At 39.7% G+C, this 12,351-nt stretch overlaps 1 long non-coding RNA gene across 1 annotated transcript; it reads right to left on the bottom strand.

The window, feature by feature from the left end:
- Window positions 1–4,866: 4,866 nt before the first annotated feature.
- Window positions 4,867–7,502, bottom strand: LOC130184581 (uncharacterized). The gene is made up of 3 exons (XR_008830023.1): window positions 7,366–7,502; window positions 5,514–5,591; window positions 4,867–4,992 (listed from the first exon to the last, which is right to left on the bottom strand). It is a non-coding gene; the product is annotated as an uncharacterized LOC130184581 (long non-coding RNA).
- Window positions 7,503–12,351: the final 4,849 nt, after the last annotated feature.

Here is a 12,351-nt window from a genome sequence, read left to right as displayed (position 1 = left end):
TGTGCCTTTATGTGCTGAATGCCACTACTGCACTGCAGTCCCTGCTAGTCTGAGGACATGATGGAGATATTATGAGAGCTGAGAGAGGTGGCTGCATTGGACATGATGTGAAAAATACATTTAGCCAAAAGGCAAAGATCTGGGCCACTGCATCTGCAGAATGAAGTCCAAGAGCAGGCTTCGATTAAGTGAAAACAGGCGGCTGACAGCAGAGGTCTAAATTGTATTTAACACACTGCTGTGCTTGAGTGCAGACTGTTATATACTTCATGTCTCACAGTGCTGAAAAAGGCAAATTCCCAACTGGGATTGTGCTAGTAAACGGCAAGTTTACCATCTCAGTACTATTTTGATGTGTCTATTTTAGGGGTCTCATTAGGCGGTGATATTTCCCCCAATACTCAGTGCACACTGAAACTGCCTGGAATGGTCCAAAACACCAGCAGCAGAGCTGTTTTCAACTGATAGGCCTACTGCATTAATCAAGTCTTGCCTTTAGTGTCCATCTGTGTTCCTTCATATCTGTCCAATTGTCTTCACATACATAAAGATTATGTGCTGAGCTATCTGACTTGTCCTCATATAAAGCGACTGTAGCTCCAGTGAGGATGAATCTGCTCTAAAGTTGACATTTAATCCATGCCAATTTACTGCAGCCCACCGTAGTGGATACTACTGGGTGGCATATTGCCTCAGTGTGGCCCTCTGGCACATACATAGAGCAAATGACAGGTGCTTTTTTTTTTTATTTTCTTTTACTTCTTCGTGTGTGTATGTGTTTTTGTGTGTATGTGTGTATGTGTGTGTATGTGTGTATGTGTGTGTGTGTGTGTGTGTGTGTGTGTGACAGGCTGAATGTGTAGCATAGGGTTGTGTGATGGCCTTGTTCATATTTAAATAAAAAAAAAAATAGGGGATAGTCATAAAGGAAGCCATTGTTTGCACCTTTTATGGCTGCATGGAAGCTGGCCAAGTTTGCTGTTGTGCAGCGATATAGTAATGAATCTCTTCAACAGCCTAGGGAGCAAAAGAGCATTACAAAGTTTCTTGAGAGATTCATTACCATATTTGCTGCATTGAGAGAATAGTTGATGATCACTTTTGCTTTAAATGCACAAGGCCAATGCAGAAGTATTTATTACTTGTTTATGAAAAACGTCCACATCAGAAAACCAAGCCTAATATGAGCTTAACTTCCACGTTCACAGGGCTAAACCTGTCAGACATGATATTTTCCCCAAATCACCGCCAGCCCTCAGGAGCGTCTCCCGCATCTCCTGTGATAATAAAAAACACAGATTATATTATTTTCTGTCAGTTTCTCCGTACTCCCTGTGCATCATCTTGATTGATTTCCAGTTAATTCACTGCAGGAGGATGATCAAATATGTGTCCCAGGAAGGTGGTACACCAACAGATTACAAGAGCAGCAGTCTGTCTCCCATACAAAACCTTGTTTAGGGTGATGTTGACATTCAAGCTGTCACACAGTGAAAAAAGCACATTGACTTTATTCTCAATGATGTGAGTGTACCTGGAGAGAATGCAAAAACAGTGAGGGGGAATAAAAGTGGGAGCCAACCTATCTACCAGCATTCGAGCAGTACTCATCTACAGTTTGGCACCATCACATGGCGACATGTGACTTGATTCTCCTCCACACAGAAGAGGTCATCATTCAAGTTTCAATGTAATATTTTTATGTTAGATATTTCAAGCATGATCTGTGCCAGATATCAGTGAACTGCATCCACTGACTCTCCAGCAACGAAGGTTATGAATGGATAAAGTTGAACGTGGTTAGGGGTTATGTTCAGCTAATCCTTGTAGAGTTGGAATATTTGAATAAAGCTTAAGAGAAAAGTTTCTTCTAGAAGACTCAACTTGAAGAAATTAAGCTACCTGAGCATAAGAAAAAGCTATTTCTGGCATGTGTTACTGCTGCATGTGGAGCAGGCCATGAACCCGATAACGATTCTCATAGAGCTCATCTTAAGGGGAAGGAAGAAAATTGCTCAACAAATCACTGCATTCACACACAAATACATTTTGCTTTTCACCCCCCCATACTTCCACCTATGTCTCTGCATCTTCCTTCTCCATCCCTGATCGGTCTCCTTACTCCCAGCTCTGGGCTCTCTGTGGCCCATGACCCATCAGTTCTGGTAAGACCTCTAAGGGGCCATCCATCACCGGGGCCACGCTGTAACCTGGGGATAGATTCCCTCTCCCCTTGCCCACTCATCAATCACCAGGGGCTACTGTGAATACCTAAGCAGGCTACAGAAGGTGGGAAAGGCCAAGCAATGTCACTCACTTGGCCGAGTGTGTACTTTCAGAGTTTCAAAAAAACCAAAACATTTAAAGCAGTGAAAAAACAATATAACATTACTTCATTTGAGAAATAAATACATGAATCTGGAATTGAATAAAAATTTCAAAAAACCCTTATTACTTCCTACTTGAGTATCTAGTATAGCATCTATACTAGCACCTAGTATATATATGCACATACACACGACACACGACACTTGAATTCGTGGAAAATTCATTGAGATCTTATGAGCTGTTTTCAAGAATGTTCAGAAACAAATCATTGTTAATTACGGAATGCTTATTATTCATTTTGCTCATTTGTATCAGTAATGAGCAGAAGCAGCAAGACTGCAATCATGGCTAACAGACAAGAGGGTTGCGACAGAGAGTGCATGTTGGCTCAGGTAGGACGCACAGCTGTGTGTTTGCCTTGGCTGAAAACAAGACCGACGTTCTCACAGAAGCAAATTGTCATCTCTTACAGTTCCCCAGAAAGAGTATTCAAATATACAAGTCGTTTGCAAATCGCACATCGCCACATGACAATATTATTAATGGGGGAACAAGAAATCCTTGATAAACGGTGAATGGAGGTACTGTACGCGGCGCCCACAGTGACGCAAAACAATGCAAGAAACAATAAGACAGAGCCCAAGGGAGTAGAGAATATAGGGGGGGGGGGGGGGGGGGGGGCGTTAATCACTCACTCTATAGAAGAAAGGGGCGGTGATGCAACAGAGGAGAAAGAGCAAAAGGAAAAAAAAAAAAAGGGGGAGAAAAGGGGAGAAAAGCAAAGCTAGTGTTTGAGAGACGGCATGCAGGCACTCACAGCAAACACTGCTGCATGTCACTGACACCCACACAAAGAAGGCGAAGCAGTGGCTCAGGCTTTTGTCACGTCGCTGTAGCAGAGGCTGAGCACAGCGGCTGATGGCATTGAATCAGCCAGTGCCAGGTGTCCTTTTGACATGGGCACCACTCCCCTAAATGACTGGTTGAGAAGAGAGAGAGACAGCGGCTGCCACCAACACCCTTCCAATTAAAACCTCTAATTAATCAGAGCTATTTAAAGAAGCCCATTCATCCCCGATGGCGGGAAGCACGTTGACGGGGGAGAAGATAAACTTCTCATCTTGCTCTGATTTACCTTTTCTCTAAGCTGCCCTTTGGCATTGCTACTTTCTCTCCACAGCTATGGTAAACAGCTGTCACAATTATAACACAATCATAACATGAAGAATAACTGCACCTGTCTGGCAAAGAATATACACTTTCTTTGTCCTATATATTTTCTGTCATTTATTTGATGTTTCAAGACACAAATACATGTGAAATAAACTATTTGTATGCTTGTAAAAGGCCGACCTGTAGCCCTCACATTAAGATAAAACAAGAAAGTTAAATAAATTATTAACATCCTTTCGTGATATATACTGGTAAGCAAACAGGTAGTTTGTGATTTAAATGTAAAGGAATGTCTCGTTATTATTTTTTCTATTATATTCCCCTATATAAAATCCTATTATATATTAAGAATGGAGTATAATACAGATTTTTGCTTGCAGTGTTATCACTTCTATTCATGATGTAAGGAATACACCACCATCATCATCTGTTGCTAAAAAAATTCCCTGCTGACTGAAAACGCTGACGTGTACATTTATCCACTATTCATGTGTTCTCAACTCAAAATTCTATACTGTTCACTTGTTAGGTTGACTCACATGTGGTTCATGCATTATTTTCAGCTCACTGCACAAATGGAAGAAAAAGTAACCAGGACCAAAGTAAAGCCGAACGTATGACCCCTTCCATGTACAGACACCGGCTGGTGTCATGCAAAATATTGTATCTCTCTCAGAATCTGTTTCCCCGAGCCCACAAAGGCATTTCATCATAGTAAAATTTTTCTGGAACATAGAGGGAGGGAACACATTTTGGCAGCCTGCATTTTCTCCTTGTGAAAAGAGCTCATTAGCTTCTCTTGCCCTCAATTGAGCCTCCCAGACAGAGTTTCCTCTCATGCTGAATACAAATCCCACCTCCTTTTCCAGGATTGGGACATCCAAACCCTAACATGGACACAACGTGGGCCTTCTCCAACCTATATCAAATAAAACTAGTTAATAAATGAAAATGTTTCTTCCCTTTAACTTTATCTTCACACAGAAAAAAAAAAAACACATGCAGTGCAGCTAATCACCCAGGGGTCTGTGTCGGCATGCCACATGGGTAGCATCTGTACTGCACATTGACAAATTTGAGTGTGAGTACAAAGAAGTCTCCACAATGTTTTAATTAGCCATGCTGCTAACCACACAACCACCAAAATACCAACCACAAATTCCAACTTAAAAGACTGACAGAACGCCAAGCATCTGCACAACTATGTACTTCTTTGTACTTCTTGACGGCAACGAAGTACAACTCTGGAAAGGTCATTTCGGCAACAGTTTCACAGTTTCTTGATAAACAGCAGAATGCAACAATGAGCAATGCTTGTGGCCATGTACCACAGTGAGAACATGTTAAAGTGAAAGTCCGGGTTATTTGGGGTTGTATGAGCCATATAGCCAGTGTGTTACCTGTAGTAGATTCAGGTCGGCGCACTCCCGGAAGAAGAAGAGAAAAGAGAAGCAGCCAGGAGTAACGGTCCAGAAGCTGAGCAATGTACTGCTGTGAAATTGGGACAAAGAAAAAATATGTTTTAGCGTCTTGAAAAAAAAAAAAAGCCAACCTAAAAAACCAATATCATTTCAAGTGTATACTATATTTTGAATATTTTCACTGCTATATCTCAGTCAAAACCACTAAAGAGCCCTGTCTGACTCAAACAGCTGATCTGCTGTGTAAACAGTGCGCGGCATAAGTGTGTTTATGTGTAGGAATACGGAAATTCAACGGTTGAGAAAATGTAGTGTCAGAAGGAAAGGGATGCTCGTACCTGTTGTACACAGCACAGTACACAGAGTCGTATTTCCTTGTCCTCTGAAAATAGATAGGTAGTTCACTACTAAAGATGTTGTGTTGGTTTTAAAACAATATATTGTTCATTTTCATAATGGATAATGAGTTTTTCACTTTACTGTGCTGCAAAAAACGATCAATACCAAGGATATAATTTAAAAGAGCATTGCCTTTTTGCCTATACCCTAACCCTGCCCAACCCATAACCGTAATGTCTTATAATGACAAACCTGGTGTGTAGCTAGCAGGAGTTTGTCGATGTTTGGTCTTGAGCTGACGAGGAGTACTGTCCGCCATCTTTACAGATCCTATGTGAAATAGAGGAAACATGGCAAAATGCAGGCACGATCAGAGCAATACACAAGCACAAACGATGCACCAATGAACAAGCTCCTTCCTGGAAATCAAGATGATTGGTGAACGCAGCGCCCTCTCCGATGACGTCCATGACACTGCAGAAAAAGTTGAACCAGCTTTCAACTTTTTTCCAGCACAATGCAGCCCACGCCCCATGGTGCCACCCCCCTGCATAAATACACTTCCCCAATTCAAATGAATGAGAAGGGGCTCCAGGTTTTTCGCACAGAGAAAACGTTCATGTGAACGCAGCTTCACTATTTTCAGTAAATTTTGGTTGCGAGTGCTGAATTCGTCCTATGATATTTCACAGTGCAATACTCAGAGAAAACACAACCACTTTTCATGATGATAAACAGTGGTGAAACAAAGCCAAATAAAAAATGACCTAAATGATGCTTTTGAAATTGTCTGCCACTTTTACTTTTGGTCTATTCCATTTACAAATAAGTACAAATGTTCGAATGTTTTAGTTCCAAATGTCCTCACAGCCAAAGTGTCTCCCTCAATGAATCCCTCCTATTTGCATGTAAAATCTGAACTTTGCACTCACGTATCTATGACGTACCTTGTAATTTGACTGAGGAACTATTAAACTAAATCACCTCCATTACAAATATGTGAAATCCGACGACCCCTTTTGTTTGTCCTGTAACTCAATAAAGAAGAGTAAATCACCTGACTTGATTTACTGTTACTGAAACAATAATTAAGAGCTTCTTGAAATCAAAAGCTTTTTCAAACTGAAGAGATACTCAACTCGATTTCTAAGAAATGATGACAGCAATGGCTGAATGTCCTTCATTTTCTGATGCTGAGTGCCATAGTGCTCAAGGACAAGATATAAAGCTCCTGACAATAATGCCTGTTTTGAGTCCTCCTTTTCGTCAGCAAAGCATCTGGGAAAAAGTGCATTGTCAGCCATTAATTAAATTTTGCAGCACTCACTGGTTTCTAGCTTTGAGAGATAATTGGTGCTGTTGAAAAATACTGCCAGAGCTGTGTAGCATCATAGTATTAATGAAATGCATCCAGTTTAGGCTTAATCTTTAACACAGCTCTTGTCTTATGATGAACTAGCATGGGTGGGGATTTGTTTTCCACAGAATGGCTGAATTTTAATTATTTGGTTAGAATTCACAATATTTATAATTTAAAGTTGCCACTCAAATTTGACTTTTGAAAAACAGGGTAACAAAATATCTATTTACTTATTTAAAATTCAGCTTTTCTGTTTCAGTTTAAATGGAAAGTTCTCAGAATCTGTGCAAGTGCATAACCTCAACCTCTTTTGAAAGCTTTCATGTTTTGACAACATTTGTATTTATTCAGCAATCAACATAATTTTTCTATGTAAGCTGTTTCCAAAGACTTAAAAATCACATAGTTTAATGTTGGTACATGGAATTTTAAAATTAAAGCAAATGCTGTGATCAGGATCCATAGTTATTACGTGATCTATGCTTTTCATTACTTTCTGTCATGTTTATAATGTTATAGTCTAGGGTCGGCCATATTGTGGCAAAGTTTCAAATAATGAAAAAAAGGTATGTAAAAGTAAACCAAAAGTAATCCCTGTGAGACACACAGCACAGGCCTCAGTTTGCTTTAACCTGTCGTGTGGCTATGGAAGAATAACGTGTTTTTTTTATATACGGATTGTGATTGAAAGATTAAATCCACCATTATTTCACACAAAAAGCAGGTAATGGGGGTAATATTTACCTATCAGAGATGTCTAGCTGTAATCTTCGTTGCTGCGCATGTTCGTGCTGTCCATTCTCATCTTCCAGATCGGATTCAGGCTGGATGGATTTGAGAAGGTGACATTTACGATCAATGATATATTACTTAGTTTTACAGTATACTTTCAGAACCTTTACACCTGTTAGAAGATAAACGATTGGCGCGCTGACCGTCGGCAGACTTCCGGATGTTCGGCCAATCAGAAGTAAAGGAGTCTTTAAGGCGGCATCTTAAAGCGGCCTGAGCTTATATTGAGTTAGGTGCGTTCCGATCGCCCAGTAGTTCCCTGCAAAGTGGAGTGCACAGGGTAGTCAGAAGATTGAAAACCTTAGGGAGCCAAAGGTGATCACTCAACGGAAACTGTGAACTGAGCAGGGAAGAACTGAACAAGAAGAACAAGAAGATTACCCATCAGTCATTGTGCCTCGCTCCTGCACAATGGACAACATATTGTAAATCAATCAAATTGCATTTATTCACAAGTTACATACATTTAAATAGAATAAGTTTTGTAATGCTATCAGTATTTGTTTCAATATATATTCAATGTTGAATATTTTATTTCAATAGTCTAAATTGTCCATAGTAGCAGCAACACTTATCCGAGGTGTTTACGTTACCAGGGTGATGCACAGAGCAAGGAGGATGTCTGCGTTGGGGACGTTGCAGGGTGTTCAGAATGAAGGAATTTTGTCGAGGGAAGTTCCCTTAACTGATATTCCCTGAGCAGGAAGTAAGGGAGTAGGGAGAGGATGGGAACGCGGTCAGTCCAAGGCTCCACTGAGGGGCAGTGTGAATCATGCAAGCCACTCAAATGCAGTTCCAGAATAAAAATATAGAGCTGGAAATGAACATAATAGGCCACCATAAGGGTAGGAATTTCACGGCGGCCACATCTACCTCCCTCTGGCCATGATACCCCACCAAAAAATTGTATGCTCTCTCTCTCTCGCTCTCTCTCTCTCTCTCGCATGCTACACACACAAACTGTGTACTGATCTATTCGTGAAAAGGCGCTGTGCTACTCCTGTACCAATATTCTCTCTCAAATTCTCAAACTTACTGCAGATCTTGCACAGAGATGATAAATCTATAATTGCCTCGTTTACTTGCTACTCTTGCCTCTTAAAGCTCCATGAACACGTGTATAATACATACAATATCATAAATGATCCCAGAAAGGCTACTCTCCTCTCTGCTTGCCAAGCTCCAGCCTTTATCAATGGGACACGTCCATGCCCACGAAAATAGACAGACAGGTCAGGTACGCTGGCCGGTAGTCAAGCTAGTTTCCAGGGACAATACCTTGCTGCCACCACAATTGAGCAGTAAATTACATGATGAAAGCAAACAGGCATCAGACACTTCTGGGACAGAAAACTGTTCTGAGATCAGATGTATATGACTTCTACATCAGCATCTTTCTAATTGATGTCTAATTTCAGCTTTAACTGGTCAAGCACTGCTAGCCTTGCTTGCCCTGACGGCACTGTGATGAATATTTGAACTTTACTGTGCAAAATGATTTATGTGTAAAAAAAAAAAAATGTAAAAAAATAATAATAATAAAAAAAATAAAGAATATATATGTTTTTGTAGTAACAAAAAAAATCTGTCAGTTTTATCATTCTGGCTTTTTTGTTTAACAAGACATACATGTTTGATTCCTTTGTTTGTTGGCCTACATGAAAATAAGAATACAACTTTTAAATGTGTGCCTAAAACCAGTGCTTCTGTTTACTTCTCCTTACACTTTCCTAATATTAAACAGATTTTTGGGCACTATGTCAACATCCACTTTCTAATAGAATATCTGAAAACACTGATTTGAAAAGAAACATGTTGTTTTCTTGCAATTTTATGTTTCACAAAGGAGAAGAAAGAAAATGGGACTTTTTATTTTTATATCTTGCCTGCGAAGCCAGTATCAACCAAGAAGGGGATTGTCACTGTGAAGGCTTGCAACACACTGTTGTGAATTTAATGCTTAAAATGTTATCTACTTCCCTCTTCTTGGATTTTGTAGATTTGACTTTAATATGAAAATTTGATTCAGTTTGTGGTTTTGTGTATTAGATGACTCAATACACTGATCATTATTTAGTGGTTATATAGGATATACTCTCATGCTAATGATTTATGTCTGAGTGATGAACATGATACTGAGTCTGTGGAAATGCTGCATTACTCCTGGCTCCACTGGTGCTGAATACAGGCTTGATTGTAGTATTAAAATACTTTTTGAGTGGTGGTGGAGCTTATTACAGGCTCTTTGGACTCACATATGCAGAATGCCACCAATGTGGCAAGAACAGGCTCCAGCAACATGGCTGTGAGAAGACAGAAGTAGTAAACAGAGAGAAAATTGGCCTTAAGCTGTGCCGCAGGAATGAACATGAAGCAGTGATTAATCAGAGGGACTTTTATTTATAAATCTACAGTAAAGTTACAACAAAAGCCTTCACAGAGCAACTGCAAAAGTTAGTTGTTTATTCATGATCTTCGTTATAGATACCACAAAGCAGTTGAATAGGTGCTACATAAACTCTGAACTTGAAATATTTATTATTCAGTGATTGTCCTTCTAATCTTGTAAACTGTCTTTTCGAATGGCTTACTGGTATAGTGAGATAATACGCTATAGACCGCATGGAGCTGCTGAGAAGCTTAAAGGTTTCCCTCCATCTCTGTCTGCTTTCCCGCAGAAACTGCTGGAAGATCGAATTCTTAAATCTTTAATCACCTGTGGTGCAGTAGGCAGAGAAATAATTGCTTATTTTGTAACAGCACCCACTATAATAAAAGAGGATATGATACATCACTCACACTCTTATGGGAACTGACACAGAATACAGATGCTGAGTTTTTATCAGAAAATGATTGTTTACAGCACGGCTTTGTCAGTTTTACCATAACATTCAATTGATCTAAAAGGATTCCTAATGATCATCGGGTTGTTGCTCATTATCAAAACAGCCATAATGACAAGTTGAAGAGCCTATAAATTAGATCAATGAAGTGGGAGGTGAGCACCATTAGTTCTCCACTGGAAAAAACTCAGACTCTGTAGTTGGTATGCCATGTAACCTTTTGATGCAAAGTGACAGATAATGCTTTAATTTACATAAGACTGGAAATCCTTAGCATATGTCCATTACAGTATACATTACTAAATATGTAGAAAGTTTGACTTTTGAGTTAAAGCAGAGCAGCTTTCTTCACCCCACTTTCCTCATAATGAGTTTTCATGCTAGTTACACAAAGGCACAATACCATAAATGTATATTCTTTATCTTTTTCTTACACAGTAGAAGAAAGTTAAATAAATATTTTAAATGGATGAGTCAAATGGATTAGTGAAACCTAGATTACTAACACTCTGGCCATGTTTAACATCTTTATCCTATGTAAGAGGCGGAGAAATTGTATGAGATACAGTAAGAGAGATGTTATCTTGTAAATCTTATCTTGACCAACTACGGTAGCTATATCTTCTTGCCAAAGCATCTCCCCTGATCTTTCTGCAGGATGTACGTTCCAAACCACTGGAGCAGCTCCAGTCTAATCCCTGTCATTGGGTGGGAGATAGTAGATGTTGTCAACAGTTATGGTAAACAGTGACTGCCAAGGTGAAATTGGCCCGTCTCTGTTGTCTGTTTTAAAAGGATAACTCTTTAATGATTCACAAGGGACTAAAAACTGCTGTTGCACCTCTCTGTGTGGGTGCAAACCTCCAACCATGTTGCTTTTCCATATTCTGTCAGAGACATTACTGCAGGTGTAGTGGCAGATGATTGGGGAGTGGCCAGGAATGCAACATGGTTAATGCATGAACATAGCACGTAGCACAGCAGGTGTTTCATTTTCTGCTATATGCAATTTAGTGTGAATTTACTCTTTATTGTCCCCACCAGGCTGGGCTGAGGTGCCAGGATGCAATGTTGTCTCCCAGCTGTAGGCAGGCGCAGGATGTTGGCTGGATCCAGTAGCCTTATTGAAAAGCTGACCTTTAAAGCATCTTGAGACGAAAGGCTTTGCATACAAATGATGATCCAATTCCTCAGTCATCAGACCAGTCAGTCAATGCCACAGCATGCCACTGCTAGATGCTCCATTAGCTGAACAGACCTCTATCATTTCTCCCAACAGTGATTTTTAATTTTCACAAATATGACAAAATAATTTACTTAAAATCTTGTTTTTGACCAAGTTCACGTTCATCGTCTTTGTCTTTGTCTGCTGTTGTGAATAAGGTGACTACGAAAGTGGGGCGCATGCCAATTTGGGGTTAATTAATTAGTCATTATAAACAGTATGGTTTTGAAGCCAGTACAGTTTAATCAGGTATGCAAATGCATGGCCTATATTAAAAACATAATTATGCAGAGGGAAGAGTAGATGGCAGAGCTATGCCACTTCCCTAAGAAATGATGCAACAGTGCCACCTACTGAGAATGAGCTGCATGCACTTTGATCAGTGGATGGTTGGAGGCGTAGCAATGAATTCTAGTTTCCCTGAAAGAATTATGCCCTTTTCCTATTTTATTGAACAAAAAAACGTATTAAAATAAAAATTGGGTTGAGAGTTGTGGGGCTTAAATCCTAAAAGTCTTATATGTGGAAATGTAGATAGGTTTTGCCATTAAACAAAATGTGTTAATTAAAATGTAAACTATAGTGCTACAGGTTTGGGTGGATGTGAATGGATTGTCTCATGATTAGAGATATAATATTGTTTCCTGTGTGTTGAAAGCATTTAGACCGAATCAAAACTGTGGAGGTCTTAGAATTTTTGTTATTTTTGTCAGTGGTTGTAAACCTGCATGGCTGTGTCATGAAACTAGAAATCCAATAAATATCAGATGTCACATGGACGCGGCAGTATGAAGGCAGGATCTACAGTAAACCTTGTGTTTGTCCTGCAAATCCTCAAATCTTGCATCCGTCCACTGCCTCATTCATTTT

This window comes from Seriola aureovittata, chromosome 17, assembly GCF_021018895.1.
Source record: "Seriola aureovittata isolate HTS-2021-v1 ecotype China chromosome 17, ASM2101889v1, whole genome shotgun sequence".
In the NCBI taxonomy this organism is placed as follows: Eukaryota; Metazoa; Chordata; class Actinopteri; order Carangiformes; family Carangidae; genus Seriola; species Seriola aureovittata.
The sequence above is the reverse complement of the archived record's forward strand: the minus strand, read 5'-3'. Positions and strand labels throughout refer to the sequence as shown.